The 16,428-nt window shown below is 48.8% G+C and overlaps 1 pseudogene; it reads left to right on the top strand.

Annotated features, from left to right (window-relative positions):
* LOC124018069 overlaps positions 1-16,428 on the top strand; it is a 118,053-nt pseudogene that overhangs the window by 55,891 nt on the left and 45,734 nt on the right.

Raw genomic sequence — 16,428 nt, 5'->3', positions numbered from 1 at the left:
CTCTGTAGATAGCCCAGCTAGATGAGGTATAGACCCTCTCTCTCTCTCTGTAGATAGCCCAGCTAGATGAGGTATAGACCCTCTCTCTCTGTAGATAGCCCAGCTAGATGAGGTATTGACCCTCTCTCTCTGTAGATAGCCCAGCTAGATCAGGTATAGACCCTCTCTCTCTGTAGATAGCCCAGATAGATGAGGTATTGACCCTCTCTCTCTGTAGATAGCCCAGATAGATGAGGTATTGACCCTCTCTCTCTGTAGATAGCCCAGCTAGATGAGGTATTGACCCTCTCTCTCTGTAGATAGCCCAGCTAGATGAGGTATAGACCCTCTCTCTCTGTAGATAGCCCAGCTAGATGAGGTATAGACCCTCTCTCTCTGTAGATAGCCCAGCTAGATGAGGTATAGACCCTCTCTCTCTGTAGATAGCCCAGCTAGATGAGGTATAGACCCTCTCTCTCTGTAGATAGCCCAGATAGATGAGGTATTGACCCTCTCTCTCTGTAGATAGCCCAGCTAGATGAGGTATTGACCCTCTCTCTCTGTAGATAGCCCAGCTAGATGAGGTATAGACCCTCTCTCTCTCTCTGTAGATTGCCCAGCTAGATGAGGTATAGACCCTCTCTCTCTCTCTGTAGATAGCCCAGCTAGATCAGGTATAGACCCTCTCTCTCTCTCTGTAGATCGCCCAGCTAGATGAGGTATAGACCCTCTCTCTCTCTCTGTAGATAGCCCAGCTAGATGAGGTATAGACCCTCTCTCTCTCTCTCTGTAGATAGCCCAGCTAGATGAGGTATAGACCCTCTCTGTCTCTCTGTAGATAGCCCAGCTAGATGAGGTATTGACCCTCTCTCTCTGTAGATAGCCCAGCTAGATCAGGTATAGACCCTCTCTCTCTGTAGATAGCCCAGCTAGATGAGGTATAGACCCTCTCTCTCTCTCTGTAGATAGCCCAGCTAGATGAGGTATAGACCCTCTCTCTCTCTCTGTAGATAGCCCAGCTAGATCAGGTATAGACCCTCTCTCTCTCTCTGTAGATCGCCCAGCTAGATCAGGTATAGACCCTCTCTCTCTCTCTGTAGATCGCCCAGCTAGATCAGGTATAGACCCTCTCTCTCTCTCTGTAGATTGCCCAGCTAGATGAGGTATAGACCCTCTCTCTCTCTCTGTAGATAGCCCAGCTAGATCAGGTATAGACCCTCTCTCTCTGTAGATAGCCCAGCTAGATGAGGTATTGACCCTCTCTCTCTGTAGATAGCCCAGCTAGATCAGGTATAGACCCTCTCTCTCTGTAGATAGCCCAGATAGATGAGGTATTGACCCTCTCTCTCTGTAGATAGCCCAGATAGATGAGGTATTGACCCTCTCTCTCTGTAGATAGCCCAGCTAGATGAGGTATTGACCCTCTCTCTCTGTAGATAGCCCAGCTAGATGAGGTATAGACCCTCTCTCTCTGTAGATAGCCCAGCTAGATGAGGTATAGACCCTCTCTCTCTGTAGATAGCCCAGCTAGATGAGGTATAGACCCTCTCTCTCTGTAGATAGCCCAGCTAGATGAGGTATAGACCCTCTCTCTCTGTAGATAGCCCAGATAGATGAGGTATTGACCCTCTCTCTCTGTAGATAGCCCAGCTAGATGAGGTATTGACCCTCTCTCTCTGTAGATAGCCCAGCTAGATGAGGTATAGACCCTCTCTCTCTGTAGATAGCCCAGCTAGATCAGGTATAGACCCTCTCTCTCTCTCTGTAGATCGCCCAGCTAGATCAGGTATAGACCCTCTCTCTCTCTCTGTAGATCGCCCAGCTAGATCAGGTATAGACCCTCTCTCTCTCTCTGTAGATTGCCCAGCTAGATGAGGTATAGACCCTCTCTCTCTCTCTGTAGATAGCCCAGCTAGATCAGGTATAGACCCTCTCTCTCTCTCTGTAGATCGCCCAGCTAGATGAGGTATAGACCCTCTCTCTCTCTCTGTAGATAGCCCAGCTAGATGAGGTATAGACCCTCTCTCTCTCTCTCTGTAGATAGCCCAGCTAGATGAGGTATAGACCCTCTCTGTCTCTCTGTAGATAGCCCAGCTAGATGAGGTATTGACCCTCTCTCTCTGTAGATAGCCCAGCTAGATCAGGTATAGACCCTCTCTCTCTGTAGATAGCCCAGCTAGATGAGGTATAGACCCTCTCTCTCTCTCTGTAGATAGCCCAGCTAGATGAGGTATAGACCCTCTCTCTCTCTCTGTAGATAGCCCAGCTAGATGAGGTATAGACCCTCTCTCTCTCTCTGTAGATAGCCCAGCTAGATGAGGTATAGACCCTCTCTCTCTGTAGATAGCCCAGCTAGATGAGGTATTGACCCTCTCTCTCTGTAGATAGCCCAGCTAGATCAGGTATAGACCCTCTCTCTCTGTAGATAGCCCAGCTAGATGAGGTATAGACCCTCTCTCTCTGTAGATAGCCCAGATAGATGAGGTATTGACCCTCTCTCTCTGTAGATAGCCCAGCTAGATGAGGTATTGACCCTCTCTCTCTGTAGATAGCCCAGCTAGATGAGGTATAGACCCTCTCTCTCTCTCTGTAGATTGCCCAGCTAGATGAGGTATAGACCCTCTCTCTGTAGATAGCCCAGCTAGATGAGGTATAGACCCTCTCTCTAGATTGCCCAGCTAGATGAGGTATAGACCCTCTCTCTCTCTCTGTAGATAGCCCAGCTAGATGAGGTATAGACCCTCTCTCTAGATTGCCCAGCTAGATGAGGTATAGACCCTCTCTCTCTCTCTGTAGATTGCCCAGCTAGATGAGGTATAGACCCTCTCTCTCTGTAGATAGCCCAGCTAGATCAGGTATAGACCCTCTCTCTCTGTAGATAGCCCAGCTAGATGAGGTATAGACCCTCTCTCTCTGTAGATAGCCCAGATAGATGAGGTATTGACCCTCTCTCTCTGTAGATAGCCCAGCTAGATGAGGTATTGACCCTCTCTCTCTGTAGATAGCCCAGCTAGATGAGGTATAGACCCTCTCTCTCTCTCTGTAGATTGCCCAGCTAGATGAGGTATAGACCCTCTCTCTCTCTCTGTAGATAGCCCAGCTAGATGAGGTATAGACCCTCTCTCTAGATTGCCCAGCTAGATGAGGTATAGACCCTCTCTCTCTCTCTGTAGATAGCCCAGCTAGATGAGGTATAGACCCTCTCTCTAGATTGCCCAGCTAGATGAGGTATAGACCCTCTCTCTGTAGATTGCCCAGCTAGATGAGGTATAGACCCTCTCTCTCTCTCTGTAGATAGCCCAGCTAGATGAGGTATAGACCCTCTCTCTAGATTGCCCAGCTAGATGAGGTATAGACCCTCTCTCTCTCTCTGTAGATCGCCCAGCTAGATGAGGCTAAGATCCGTATCAGCGCTCTGAGGTCAGTCGTCGACCTGCTGCTGCTCTACGGCTTCACACTGCTGTCTGAACGCCCCAGCGCCGCCCCCCAGACCTCCCATTCGCCAGCCAACCAGGAAGACCAGGAGAAGGGGGAGGAGCCGGAGGAGGGGAGCAGCACCGCCCAGTCCATCCTGATGATGCTGTCCGACTTCCTGGACAGTGAGGTGTGTGTTAGGAAGTGTGTGTGTTTAATATGCGGTGTGTGTGAGATTCGGTGTGTGTGAGATTCGGTGTGTGTGTGATTCGGTGTGTGTGTGTGATTCGGTGTGTGTGTGTTTGTGATTCGGTGTGTGTGTGTTTGTGATTCGTTGTGTGTGTGTTTGTGATTTGTTGTGTGTGTGTGTGTGATTCGGTGTGTGTGTGTGTGATTCGGTGTGTGTGTGTGTGTGTGTGTGATTCGGTGTGTGTGTGTGTGTGTGATTCGGTGTGTGTGTGTGTGTGTGTGATTCGGTGTGTGTGTGTGTGTGTGTGTGATTCGGTGTGTGTGTGTGTGATTCGGTGTGTGTGTGTGTGATTCGGTGTGTGTGTGTGTGATTCGGTGTGTGTGTGATTCGGTGTGTGTGTGATTCGGTGTGTGTGTGATTCGGTGTGTGTGTGATTCGGTGTGTGTGTGATTCGGTGTGTGTGTGTGTGTGATTCGGTGTGTGTGTGATTCGGTGTGTGTGTGTGTGTGTGTGTGTGTGTGTGTGTGTGTGTGTGTGTGTGTGTGTGTGTGTGTGTGTGTGAGATTCGGTGTGTGTGAGATTCGGTGTGTGTGTGATTTGGTGTGTGTGTGATTTGGTGTGTGTGTGTGTGTGTGTGGTGTGTGTGTGTGTGTGTGTGTGATTCGGTGTGTGTATGAGTGAGTGATTCGGTGTGTGTGTGTGTGTGATTCGGTGTGTGTGTGTTTATGATTCGGTGTGTTTGTGATTTGTTGTGTGTGTGTTTATGATTCGGTGTGTGTGTGTGTGATTCGGTGTGTGTGTGTGTGATTCGGTGTGTGTGTGTGATTCGGTGTGTGTGTGTGTGTGTGTGTGATTCGGTGTGTGTGTGTGATTCGGTGTGTGTGTGTGTGTGATTCGGTGTGTGTGTGTGATTCGGTGTGTGTGTGTGTGTGTGTGATTCGGGGTGTGTGTGTGTGTGTGATTCGGGGTGTGTGTGTGTGTGATTCGGTGTGTGTGTGTGTGTGATTCGGTGTGTGTGTGTGTGTGATTCGGTGTGTGATTCGGTGTGTGTGTGTGTGATTCGGTGTGTGTGTGTGTGTGATTCGGTGTGTGTGTGTTTGTGATTCGGTGTGTGTGTGTTTGTGATTCGGTGTGTGTGTGTTTGTGATTCGGTGTGTGTGTGTTTGTGATTTGTTGTGTGTGTGTTTGTGATTTGTTGTGTGTGTGTGTGTGATTCGGTGTGTGTGTGTGTGTGTGTGATTCGGTGTGTGTGTGTGTGTGTGTGTGATTCGGTGTGTGTGTGTGTGTGTGATTCGGTGTGTGTGTGTGTGTGTGTGAGTGAGTGATTCGGTGTGTGTGTGTGTGTGAGTGATTCGGTGTGTGTGTGATTCGGTGTGTGTGTGTGTGTGTGATTCGGTGTGTGATTCGGTGTGTGTGATTCGGTGTGTGATTCGGTGTGTGTGTGTGTGATTCGGTGTGTGTGATTCGGTGTGTGTGTGTGTGATTCGGTGTGTGTGTGATTCGGTGTGTGTGTGTGTGATTCGGTGTGTGTGTGTGTGTGTGTGTGATTCGGTGTGTGTGTGTGTGTGTGTGTGTGTGATTCGGTGTGTGTGTGTGTTTGTGATTCGGTGTGTGTGTTTGTGATTCGGTGTGTGTGTGTTTGTGATTCGGTGTGTGTGTGTTTGTGATTTGTTGTGTGTGTGTTTGTGATTTGTTGTGTGTGTGTGTGTGATTCGGTGTGTGTGTGTGTGTGTGATTCGGTGTGTGTGTGTGTGTGATTCGGTGTGTGTGTGATTCTGTGTGTGTGTGTGATTCGGTGTGTGTGTGATTCGGTGTGTGTGTGTGTGATTCTGTGTGTGTGTGTGTGTGTGTGTGTGTGTGTGTGTGTGTGTGTGTGTGTGTGTGTGTGTGTGTGTGTGTGTGTGTGTGTGTGTGTGTGTGTGTGTGTGTGAGATTCGGTGTGTGTATGATTGAGTGATTCGGTGTGTGTGTGTGTGATTCGGTGTGTGTGTGTTTATGATTCGGTGTGTTTGTGATTTGTTGTGTGTGTGTTTATGATTCGGTGTGTGTGTGTGTGATTCGGTGTGTGTGTGTGTGATTCGGTGTGTGTGTGTGTGTGTGATTCGGTGTGTGTGTGTGTGTGTGATTCGGTGTGTGTGTGTGTGTGTGATTCGGTGTGTGTGTGTGTGTGTGATTCGGTGTGTGTGTGTGTGTGATTCGGTTTGTGTGTGTGTGATTCGGTGTGTGTGTGTGTGTGTGATTCGGTGTGTGTGTGTGTGTGTGATTCGGTGTGTGTGTGTGTGTGTGTGTGATTTGGTGTGTGTGTGTGTGTGTGTGATTTGGTGTGTGTGTGTGTGTGTGTGTGTGTGTGTGTGTGTGTGTGTGTGTGTGTGTGTGTGTGTGTGTGTGTGTGTGTGTGTGTGTGTGTGTGTGTGTGTGTGTGTGTGTGTGTGTGATTCGGTGTGTGTGTGTGTGATTCGGTGTGTGTGTGTGATTCGGTGTGTGTGTGTGATTCGGTGTGTGTGTGTGATTCGGTGTGTTTGTGTGTGTGTGATTCGGTGTGTGTGTGTGTGATTCGGTGTGTGTGTGTTTGTGATTCGGTGTGTGTGTGTTTGTGATTTGTTGTGTGTGTGTGTGTGATTCGGTGTGTGTGATTCGGTGTGTGTGTGTGTGTGATTCGGTGTGTGTGTGATTCGGTGTGTGTGTGTGTGATTCGGTGTGTGTGTGTGTGATTCGGTGTGTGTGTGTGTGTGTGTGATTCGGTGTGTGTGTGTGTGTGATTCGGTGTGTGTGTGTGTGTGATTCGGTGTGTGTGATTCGGTGTGTGTGAGTGTGTGATTCGGTGTGTGTGTGATTCGGTGTGTGTGTGTGTGTGATTCGGTGTGTGTGTGTGTGTGATTCGGTGTGTGTGTGTGTGATTCGGTGTGTGTGTGCGTGATTCGGTGTGTGTGTGTGTGTGTGTGATTCGGTGTGTGTGTGTGTGTGATTCGGTGTGTGTGTGTGTGTGTGTGTGATTCGGTGTGTGTGTGTGTTTGTGATTCGGTGTGTGTGGTGTGTGTGATTCGGTGTGTGTGGTGTGTGTGATTCGGTGTGTGTGTGTGTGATTCGGTGTGTGTGTGTGTGATTCGGTGTGTGTGTGTGAGTGATTCGGTGTGTGTGTGTGAGTGATTCGGTGTGTGTGTGTTTGTGATTCGGTGTGTGTGTGTGTGATTCGGTGTGTGTGATTCGGTGTGTGTGTGTGTGTGATTCGGTGTGTGTGTGTGTGATTCGGTGTGTGTGTGTGTGATTCGGTGTGTGTGTGTGTGATTCGGTGTGTGTGTGTGTGTGTGTGTGTGTGTGTGTGTGTGATTCGGTGTGTGTGTGTGTGTGTGTGATTCGGTGTGTGTGTGTGTGTGTGTGTGTGTGATTCGGTGTGTGTGTGTGTGTGTGTGTGTGTGATTCGGTGTGTGTGTGTGTGTGTGTGATTCGGTGTGTGTGTGTGTGTGTGATTCGGTGTGTGTGTGTGTGATTCGGTGTGTGTGTGTGTGATTCGGTGTGTGTGTGTGTGATTCGGTGTGTGTGTGTGTGTGTGATTCGGTGTGTGTGTGTGTGTGTGTGTGTGTGTGTGATTCGGTGTGTGTGTGTGTTTGTGATTCGGTGTGTGTGGTGTGTGTGATTCGGTGTGTGTGTGTGTGTGATTCGGTGTGTGTGTGTGTGTGTGTGATTCGGTGTGTGTGTGTGAGTGATTCGGTGTGTGTGTGTGAGTGATTCGGTGTGTGTGTGTTTGTGATTCGGTGTGTGTGTGTTTGTGATTTGTTGTGTGTGTGTGTGTGATTCGGTGTGTGTGTGTGTGTGATTCGGTGTGTGTGTGTGTGATTCGGTGTGTGTGTGTGTGATTCGGTGTGTGTGTGTGTGTGATTCGGTGTGTGTGTGTGTGATTCGGTGTGTGTGTGTGTGTGATTCGGTGTGTGTGTGATTCGGTGTGTGTGTGTGTGTGTGTGATTCGGTGTGTGTGTGTGTGTGTGTGATTCGGTGTGTGTGATTCGGTGTGTGTGTGTGTGTGTGTGATTCGGTGTGTGTGTGTGATTCGGTGTGTGTGTGTGATTCGGTGTGTGTGTGTGTGTGATTCGGTGTGTGTGTGTGTGTGATTCGGTGTGTGTGTGTGTGATTCGGTGTGTGTGTGTGTGTGTGATTCGGTGTGTGTGTGTGTGTGTGTGATTCTGTGTGGGTGTGTGTGTGTGTGTGATTCTGTGTGTGTGTGTGTGTGTGTGTGATTCGGTGTGTGTTTGTGTGTGTGATTCGGTGTGTGTGTGTGATTCGGTGTGTGTGTGTGATTCGGTGTGTGTGTGAGTGATTCGGTGTGTGTGTGTGTGTGATTCGGTGTGTGTGTGTGTGATTCGGTGTGTGTGTGTGTGATTCGGTGTGTGTGTGTGTGTGATTCGGTGTGTGTGTGTGTGTTTGTGATTCGGTGTGTGTGTGTGTGATTCGGTGTGTGTGTGTGTGTGATTCGGTGTGTGTGTGTGTGTGTGAGATTCGGTGTGTGTGTGATTCGGTGTGTGTGTGATTTGGTGTGTGTGTGTGTGTGTGTGGTGTGTGTGTGTGTGTGTGTGATTCGGTGTGTGTATGAGTGAGTGATTCGGTGTGTGTGTGTGTGTGATTCGGTGTGTGTGTGTTTATGATTCGGTGTGTTTGTGATTTGTTGTGTGTGTGTTTATGATTCGGTGTGTGTGTGTGTGATTCGGTGTGTGTGTGTGTGATTCGGTGTGTGTGTGTGATTCGGTGTGTGTGTGTGTGTGTGTGATTCGGTGTGTGTGTGTGATTCGGTGTGTGTGTGTGTGATTCGGTGTGTGTGTGTGTGTGTGATTCGGGGTGTGTGTGTGTGTGTGATTCGGGGTGTGTGTGTGTGTGATTCGGGGTGTGTGTGTGTGTGATTCGGTGTGTGTGTGTGTGTGATTCGGTGTGTGATTCGGTGTGTGATTCGGTGTGTGTGTGTGTGTGATTCGGTGTGTGTGTGTTTGTGATTCGGTGTGTGTGTGTTTGTGATTCGGTGTGTGTGTGTTTGTGATTCGGTGTGTGTGTGTTTGTGATTTGTTGTGTGTGTGTTTGTGATTTGTTGTGTGTGTGTGTGTGATTCGGTGTGTGTGTGTGTGTGTGTGATTCGGTGTGTGTGTGTGTGTGTGTGTGATTCGGTGTGTGTGTGTGTGTGTGATTCGGTGTGTGTGTGTGTGTGTGTGTGTGAGTGAGTGATTCGGTGTGTGTGAGTGATTCGGTGTGTGTGTGATTCGGTGTGTGTGTGTGTGTGTGATTCGGTGTGTGATTCGGTGTGATTCGGTGTGTGATTCGGTGTGTGTGTGTGTGATTCGGTGTGTGTGATTCGGTGTGTGTGTGTGTGATTCGGTGTGTGTGTGATTCGGTGTGTGTGTGTGTGATTCGGTGTGTGTGTGTGTGTGTGATTCGGTGTGTGTGTGATTCGGTGTGTGTGTGTGTTTGTGATTCGGTGTGTGTGTTTGTGATTCGGTGTGTGTGTGTTTGTGATTCGGTGTGTGTGTGTTTGTGATTTGTTGTGTGTGTGTTTGTGATTTGTTGTGTGTGTGTGTGTGATTCGGTGTGTGTGTGTGTGTGTGATTCGGTGTGTGTGTGTGTGTGATTCGGTGTGTGTGTGATTCTGTGTGTGTGTGTGATTCGGTGTGTGTGTGATTCGGTGTGTGTGTGTGTGATTCTGTGTGTGTGTGTGTGATTCTGTGTGTGTGTGTGTGTGTGTGTGTGTGTGTGTGTGTGTGTGTGTGTGTGTGTGTGTGTGTGTGTGTGTGAGATTCGGTGTGTGTGTGTGTGTGTGTGTGTGATTCGGTGATGTGTGTGTGTGTGTGTGTGTGATTCGGTGTGTGTGTGTGTGTGATTCGGTGTGTGTGTGTGTGTGTGATTCGGTGTGTGTGTGTGTGATTCGGTGTGTGTGTGTGATTCGGTGTGTGTGTGTGTGATTCGGTGTGTGTGTGTGTGTGATTCGGTGTGTGTGTGTGTGTGTGTGTGTGTGTGTGATTCGGTGTGTGTGTGTGTTTGTGATTCGGTGTGTGTGGTGTGTGTGATTCGGTGTGTGTGTGTGTGTGATTCGGTGTGTGTGTGTGTGTGTGTGATTCGGTGTGTGTGTGTGAGTGATTCGGTGTGTGTGTGTGAGTGATTCGGTGTGTGTGTGTTTGTGATTCGGTGTGTGTGTGTTTGTGATTTGTTGTGTGTGTGTGTGTGATTCGGTGTGTGTGTGTGTGTGATTCGGTGTGTGTGTGTGATTCGGTGTGTGTGTGTGTGATTCGGTGTGTGTGTGTGTGTGATTCGGTGTGTGTGTGTGTGTGATTCGGTGTGTGTGTGTGTGTGATTCGGTGTGTGTGTGTGTGTGATTCGGTGTGTGTGTGTGTGTGTGTGATTCGGTGTGTGTGTGTGTGTGTGTGATTCGGTGTGTGTGATTCGGTGTGTGTGTGTGTGTGTGTGTGATTCGGTGTGTGTGTGTGATTCGGTGTGTGTGTGTGATTCGGTGTGTGTGTGTGTGTGATTCGGTGTGTGTGTGTGTGTGATTCGGTGTGTGTGTGTGTGATTCGGTGTGTGTGTGTGTGTGTGATTCGGTGTGTGTGTGTGTGTGTGTGATTCTGTGTGGGTGTGTGTGTGTGTGTGATTCTGTGTGTGTGTGTGTGTGTGTGTGATTCGGTGTGTGTGTGTGTGTGTGATTCGGTGTGTGTGTGTGATTCGGTGTGTGTGTGTGATTCGGTGTGTGTGTGAGTGATTCGGTGTGTGTGTGTGTGTGATTCGGTGTGTGTGTGTGTGATTCGGTGTGTGTGTGTGTGATTCGGTGTGTGTGTGTGTGATTCGGTGTGTGTGTGTGTGTTTGTGATTCGGTGTGTGTGTGTGTGATTCGGTGTGTGTGTGTGTGATTCGGTGTGTGTGTGTGTGTGTGATTCGGTGTGTGTGTGTGTGTGTGAGATTCGGTGTGTGTGTGTTCGGTGTGTGTGTGATTTGGTGTGTGTGTGTGTGTGTGTGGTGTGTGTGTGTGTGTGTGTGATTCGGTGTGTGTGAGTGAGTGATTCGGTGTGTGTGTGTGTGTGATTCGGTGTGTGTGTGTTTATGATTCGGTGTGTTTGTGATTTGTTGTGTGTGTGTTTATGATTCGGTGTGTGTGTGTGTGATTCGGTGTGTGTGTGTGTGATTCGGTGTGTGTGTGTGATTCGGTGTGTGTGTGTGTGTGTGTGATTCGGTGTGTGTGTGTGATTCGGTGTGTGTGTGTGTGATTCGGTGTGTGTGTGTGTGTGTGATTCGGTGTGTGTGTGTGTGATTCGGGGTGTGTGTGTGTGTGATTCGGTGTGTGTGTGTGTGTGATTCGGTGTGTGTGTGTGTGTGATTCGGTGTGTGATTCGGTGTGTGTGTGTGTGATTCGGTGTGTGTGTGTGATTCGGTGTGTGTGTGTTTGTGATTCGGTGTGTGTGTGTTTGTGATTCGGTGTGTGTGTGTTTGTGATTCGGTGTGTGTGTGTGTTTGTGATTTGTTGTGTGTGTGTGTGTGATTCGGTGTGTGTGTGTGTGTGTGTGATTCGGTGTGTGTGTGTGTGTGTGATTCGGTGTGTGTGTGTGTGTGTGTGATTCGGTGTGTGTGTGTGTGTGTGTGAGTGAGTGATTCGGTGTGTGTGTGTGTGTGAGTGATTCGGTGTGTGTGTGATTCGGTGTGTGTGTGTGTGTGTGATTCGGTGTGTGTGATTCGGTGTGTGATTCGGTGTGTGTGTGTGTGATTCGGTGTGTGTGATTCGGTGTGTGTGTGTGTGATTCGGTGTGTGTGTGATTCGGTGTGTGTGTGTGTGATTCGGTGTGTGTGTGTGTGTGTGATTCGGTGTGTGTGTGTGTGTGTGTGATTCGGTGTGTGTGTGTGTTTGTGATTCGGTGTGTGTGTTTGTGATTCGGTGTGTGTGTGTTTGTGATTCGGTGTGTGTGTGTTTGTGATTTGTTGTGTGTGTGTTTGTGATTTGTTGTGTGTGTGTGTGTGATTCGGTGTGTGTGTGTGTGTGTGATTCGGTGTGTGTGTGTGTGTGATTCGGTGTGTGTGTGATTCTGTGTGTGTGTGTGATTCGGTGTGTGTGTGATTCGGTGTGTGTGTGTGTGTGTGATTCTGTGTGTGTGTGTGTGTGTGTGTGTGTGTGTGTGTGTGTGTGTGTGTGTGTGTGTGTGTGTGTGAGATTCGGTGTGTGTATGAGTGAGTGATTCGGTGTGTGTGTGTGTGTGATTCGGTGTGTGTGTGTTTATGATTCGGTGTGTTTGTGATTTGTTGTGTGTGTGTTTATGATTCGGTGTGTGTGTGTGTGATTCGTGTGTGTGTGTGTGATTCGGTGTGTGTGTGTGTGTGTGATTCGGTGTGTGTGTGTGTGTGTGATTCGGTGTGTGTGTGTGTGTGTGATTCGGGGTGTGTGTGTGATTCGGTGTGTGTGTGTGTGTGTGATTCGGTTTGTGTGTGTGTGATTCGGTGTGTGTGTGTGTGTGTGATTCGGTGTGTGTGTGTGTGTGTGATTCGGTGTGTGTGTGTGTGTGTGTGTGTGATTTGGTGTGTGTGTGTGTGTGTGTGTGTGTGTGTGTGTGTGTGTGTGTGTGTGTGTGTGTGTGATTCGGTGTGTGTGTGTGATTCGGTGTGTGTGTGTGATTCGGTGTGTGTGTGTGATTCGGTGTGTGTGTGTGATTCGGTGTGTGTGTGTGATTCGGTGTGTTTGTGTGTGTGTGATTCGGTGTGTGTGTGTTTGTGATTCGGTGTGTGTGTGTTTGTGATTCGGTGTGTGTGTGTTTGTGATTTGTTGTGTGTGTGTGTGTGATTTGTTGTGTGTGTGTGTGTGATTCGGTGTGTGTGATTCGGTGTGTGTGTGTGTGTGATTCGGTGTGTGTGTGTGTGATTCGGTGTGTGTGTGTGTGATTCGGTGTGTGTGTGTGTGTGATTCGGTGTGTGTGTGTGTGTGATTCGGTGTGTGTGTGTGTGTGATTCGGTGTGTGTGAGATTCGGTGTGTGTGATTCGGTGTGTGTGAGTGTGTGATTCGGTGTGTGTGTGATTCGGTGTGTGTGTGATTCGATGTGTGTGTGATTCGGTGTGTGTGTGTGTGTGATTCGGTGTGTGTGTGTGTGTGATTCGGTGTGTGTGTGTGTGATTCGGTGTGTGTGTGCGTGATTCGGTGTGTGTGTGTGTGTGTGTGATTCGGTGTGTGTGTGTGTGTGATTCGGTGTGTGTGTGTGTGTGTGTGTGATTCGGTGTGTGTGTGTGTTTGTGATTCGGTGTGTGTGGTGTGTGTGATTCGGTGTGTGTGGTGTGTGTGATTCGGTGTGTGTGTGTGTGATTCGGTGTGTGTGTGTGTGATTCGGTGTGTGTGTGTGAGTGATTCGGTGTGTGTGTGTGAGTGATTCGGTGTGTGTGTGTTTGTGATTCGGTGTGTGTGTGTTTGTGATTCGGTGTGTGTGATTCGGTGTGTGTGTGTGTGTGATTCGGTGTGTGTGTGTGTGATTCGGTGTGTGTGTGTGTGATTCGGTGTGTGTGTGTGTGATTCGGTGTGTGTGTGTGTGTGTGTGTGTGTGTGATTCGGTGTGTGTGTGTGTGTGTGTGATTCGGTGTGTGTGTGTGTGTGTGTGATTCGGTGTGTGTGTGTGTGTGTGTGTGTGTGATTCGGTGTGTGTGTGTGTGTGTGATTCGGTGTGTGTGTGTGTGTGTGATTCGGTGTGTGTGTGTGTGATTCGGTGTGTGTGTGTGTGATTCGGTGTGTGTGTGTGTGTGATTCGGTGTGTGTGTGTGTGTGATTCGGTGTGTGTGTGTGATTCGGTGTGTGTGTGTGTTTGTGATTCGGTGTGTGTGGTGTGTGTGATTCGGTGTGTGTGTGTGTGTGAGATTCGGTGTGTGTGTGTGTGTGTGTGATTCGGTGTGTGTGTGTGAGTGATTCGGTGTGTGTGTGTGAGTGATTCGGTGTGTGTGTGTTTGTGATTCGGTGTGTGTGTGTTTGTGATTTGTTGTGTGTGTGTGTGTGATTCGGTGTGTGTGTGTGTGTGATTCGGTGTGTGTGTGTGTGATTCGGTGTGTGTGTGTGTGATTCGGTGTGTGTGTGTGTGTGATTCGGTGTGTGTGTGTGTGATTCGGTGTGTGTGTGTGTGTGATTCGGTGTGTGTGTGATTCGGTGTGTGTGTGATTCGGTGTGTGTGTGTGTGTGTGATTCGGTGTGTGTGTGTGTGTGTGTGTGTGATTCGGTGTGTGTGTGTGTGTGTGTGATTCGGTGTGTGTGTGTGTGTGATTCGGTGTGTGTGTGTGTGTGATTCGGTGTGTGTGTGTGTGTGATTCGGTGTGTGTGTGTGATTCGGTGTGTGTGTGTGTGTGTGTGATTCGGTGTGTGTGTGTGTGTGTGTGATTCTGTGTGGGTGTGTGTGTGTGTGTGATTCTGTGTGTGTGTGTGTGTGTGTGTGATTCGGTGTGTGTGTGTGTGTGTGATTCGGTGTGTGTGTGATTCGGTGTGTGTGTGTGATTCGGTGTGTGTGTGAGTGATTCGGTGTGTGTGTGTGTGTGATTCGGTGTGTGTGTGTGTGATTCGGTGTGTGTGTGTGTGATTCGGTGTGTGTGTGTGATTCGGTGTGTGTGTGTGATTCGGTGTGTGTGTGTGTGATTCGGTGTGTGTGTGTGTGTGATTCGGTGTGTGTGTGTGTGATTCGGTGTGTGTGTGTGTGTGTGATTCGGTGTGTGTGTGTGTGTGTGATTCGGTGTGTGTGTGTGTGTGTGATTCGGTGTGTGTGTGTGTGTGTGTGATTCTGTGTGGGTGGGTGTGTGTGTGTGTGTGATTCTGTGTGTGTGTGTGTGTGTGTGTGATTCGGTGTGTGTGTGTGATTCGGTGTGTGTTTGTGATTCGGTGTGTGTGTGTGTGTGATTCGGTGTGTGTGTGTGTGTGATTCGGTGTGTGTGTGTGTGATTCGGTGTGTGTGTGTTTGTGATTCGGTGTGTGTGCGTTTGTGATTCGGTGTGTGTGTGTTTATGATTTGTTGTGTGTGTGTTTATGATTCGGTGTGTTTGTGATTTGTTGTGTGTGTGTTTATGATTCGGTGTGTGTGTGTGTGATTCGGTGTGTGTGTGTGTGTGTGATTCGGTGTGTGTGTGTGTGATTCGGTGTGTGTGTGTGTGTGTGTGATTCGGTGTGTGTGTGTGATTCGGTGTGTGTGTGTGTGTGTGTGATTCGGTGTGTGTGTGTGATTCGGTGTGTGTGTGTGTGTGTGATTCGGGGTGTGTGTGTGTGTGATTCGGTGTGTGTGTGTGTGTGATTCGGTGTGTGTGTGTGTGTGATTCGGTGTGTGTGTGTGTGTGATTCGGTGTGTGATTCGGTGTGTGTGTGTGTGATTCGGTGTGTGTGTGTGTGATTCGGTGTGTGTGTGTGTGTGATTCGGTGTGTGTGTGTGTGATTCGGTGTGTGTGTGTGTGTGATTCGGTGTGTGTGTGATTCGGTGTGTGTGTGTGTGTGTGTGATTCGGTGTGTGTGTGTGTGTGTGTGTGTGATTCGGTGTGTGTGTGTGTGTGTGTGATTCGGTGTGTGTGTGTGATTCGGTGTGTGTGTGTGTGATTCGGTGTGTGTGTGTGTGTGATTCGGTGTGTGTGTGTGTGTGTGATTCGGTGTGTGTGTGTGTGTGTGATTCGGTGTGTGTGTGTGTGTGTGTGATTCTGTGTGGGTGGGTGTGTGTGTGTGTGTGATTCTGTGTGTGTGTGTGTGTGTGTGTGATTCGGTGTGTGTGTGTGATTCGGTGTGTGTGTGTGATTCGGTGTGTGTGTGAGTGATTCGGTGTGTGTGTGTGTGTGATTCGGTGTGTGTGTGTGTGATTCGGTGTGTGTGTGTGTGATTCGGTGTGTGTGTGTGTGATTCGGTGTGTGTGTGTGTGTTTGTGATTCGGTGTGTGTGTGTGTGTGTTTGTGATTCGGTGTGTGTGTGTGTGTGATTCGGTGTGTGTGTGTGTGATTCGGTGTGTGTGTGTTTGTGATTCGGTGTGTGTGCGTTTGTGATTCGGTGTGTGTGTGTTTATGATTTGTTGTGTGTGTGTTTATGATTCGGTGTGTTTGTGATTTGTTGTGTGTGTGTTTATGATTCGGTGTGTGTGTGTGTGATTCGGTGTGTGTGTGTGTGATTCGGTGTGTGTGTGTGATTCGGTGTGTGTGTGTGTGTGTGATTCGGTGTGTGTGTGTGATTCGGTGTGTGTGTGTGTGTGTGTGATTCGGTGTGTGTGGGTGATTCGGTGTGTGTGTGTGTGTGTGATTCGGGGTGTGTGTGTGTGTGATTCGGTGTGTGTGTGTGTGTGATTCGGTGTGTGTGTGTGTGTGATTCGGTGTGTGTGTGTGTGTGATTCGGTGTGTGATTCGGTGTGTGTGTGTGTGATTCGGTGTGTGTGTGTGTGTGATTCGGTGTGTGTGTGTTTGTGATTCGGTGTGTGTGTGTTTGTGATTCGGTGTGTGTGTGTTTGTGATTCGGTGTGTGTGTGTTTGTGATTTGTTGTGTGTGTGTTTGTGATTTGTTGTGTGTGTGTTTGTGATTTGTTGTGTGTGTGTGTGTGATTCGGTGTGTGTGTGTGATTCGGTGTGTGTGTGTGTGTGTGTGTGATTCGGTGTGTGTGTGTGTGTGTGTGAGTGAGTGATTCGGTGTGTGTGTGTGTGTGAGTGATTCGGTGTGTGTGTGATTCGGTGTGTGTGTGTGTGTGTGTGTGATTCGGTGTGTGATTCGGTGTGTGTGATTCGGTGTGTGATTCGGTGTGTGATTCGGTGTGTGTGTGTGTGATTCGGTGTGTGTGATTCGGTGTGTGTGTGTGTGATTCGGTGTGTGTGTGATTCGGTGTGTGTGTGTGTGATTCGGTGTGTGTGTGTGTGATTCGGT

This window comes from Oncorhynchus gorbuscha, unplaced genomic scaffold, assembly GCF_021184085.1.
Source record: "Oncorhynchus gorbuscha isolate QuinsamMale2020 ecotype Even-year unplaced genomic scaffold, OgorEven_v1.0 Un_scaffold_387, whole genome shotgun sequence".
Taxonomy (NCBI): domain Eukaryota; kingdom Metazoa; phylum Chordata; class Actinopteri; order Salmoniformes; family Salmonidae; genus Oncorhynchus; species Oncorhynchus gorbuscha.
Note: the sequence above shows the minus strand (reverse complement) of the source record. Positions and strands in the feature narration are given on the sequence as shown.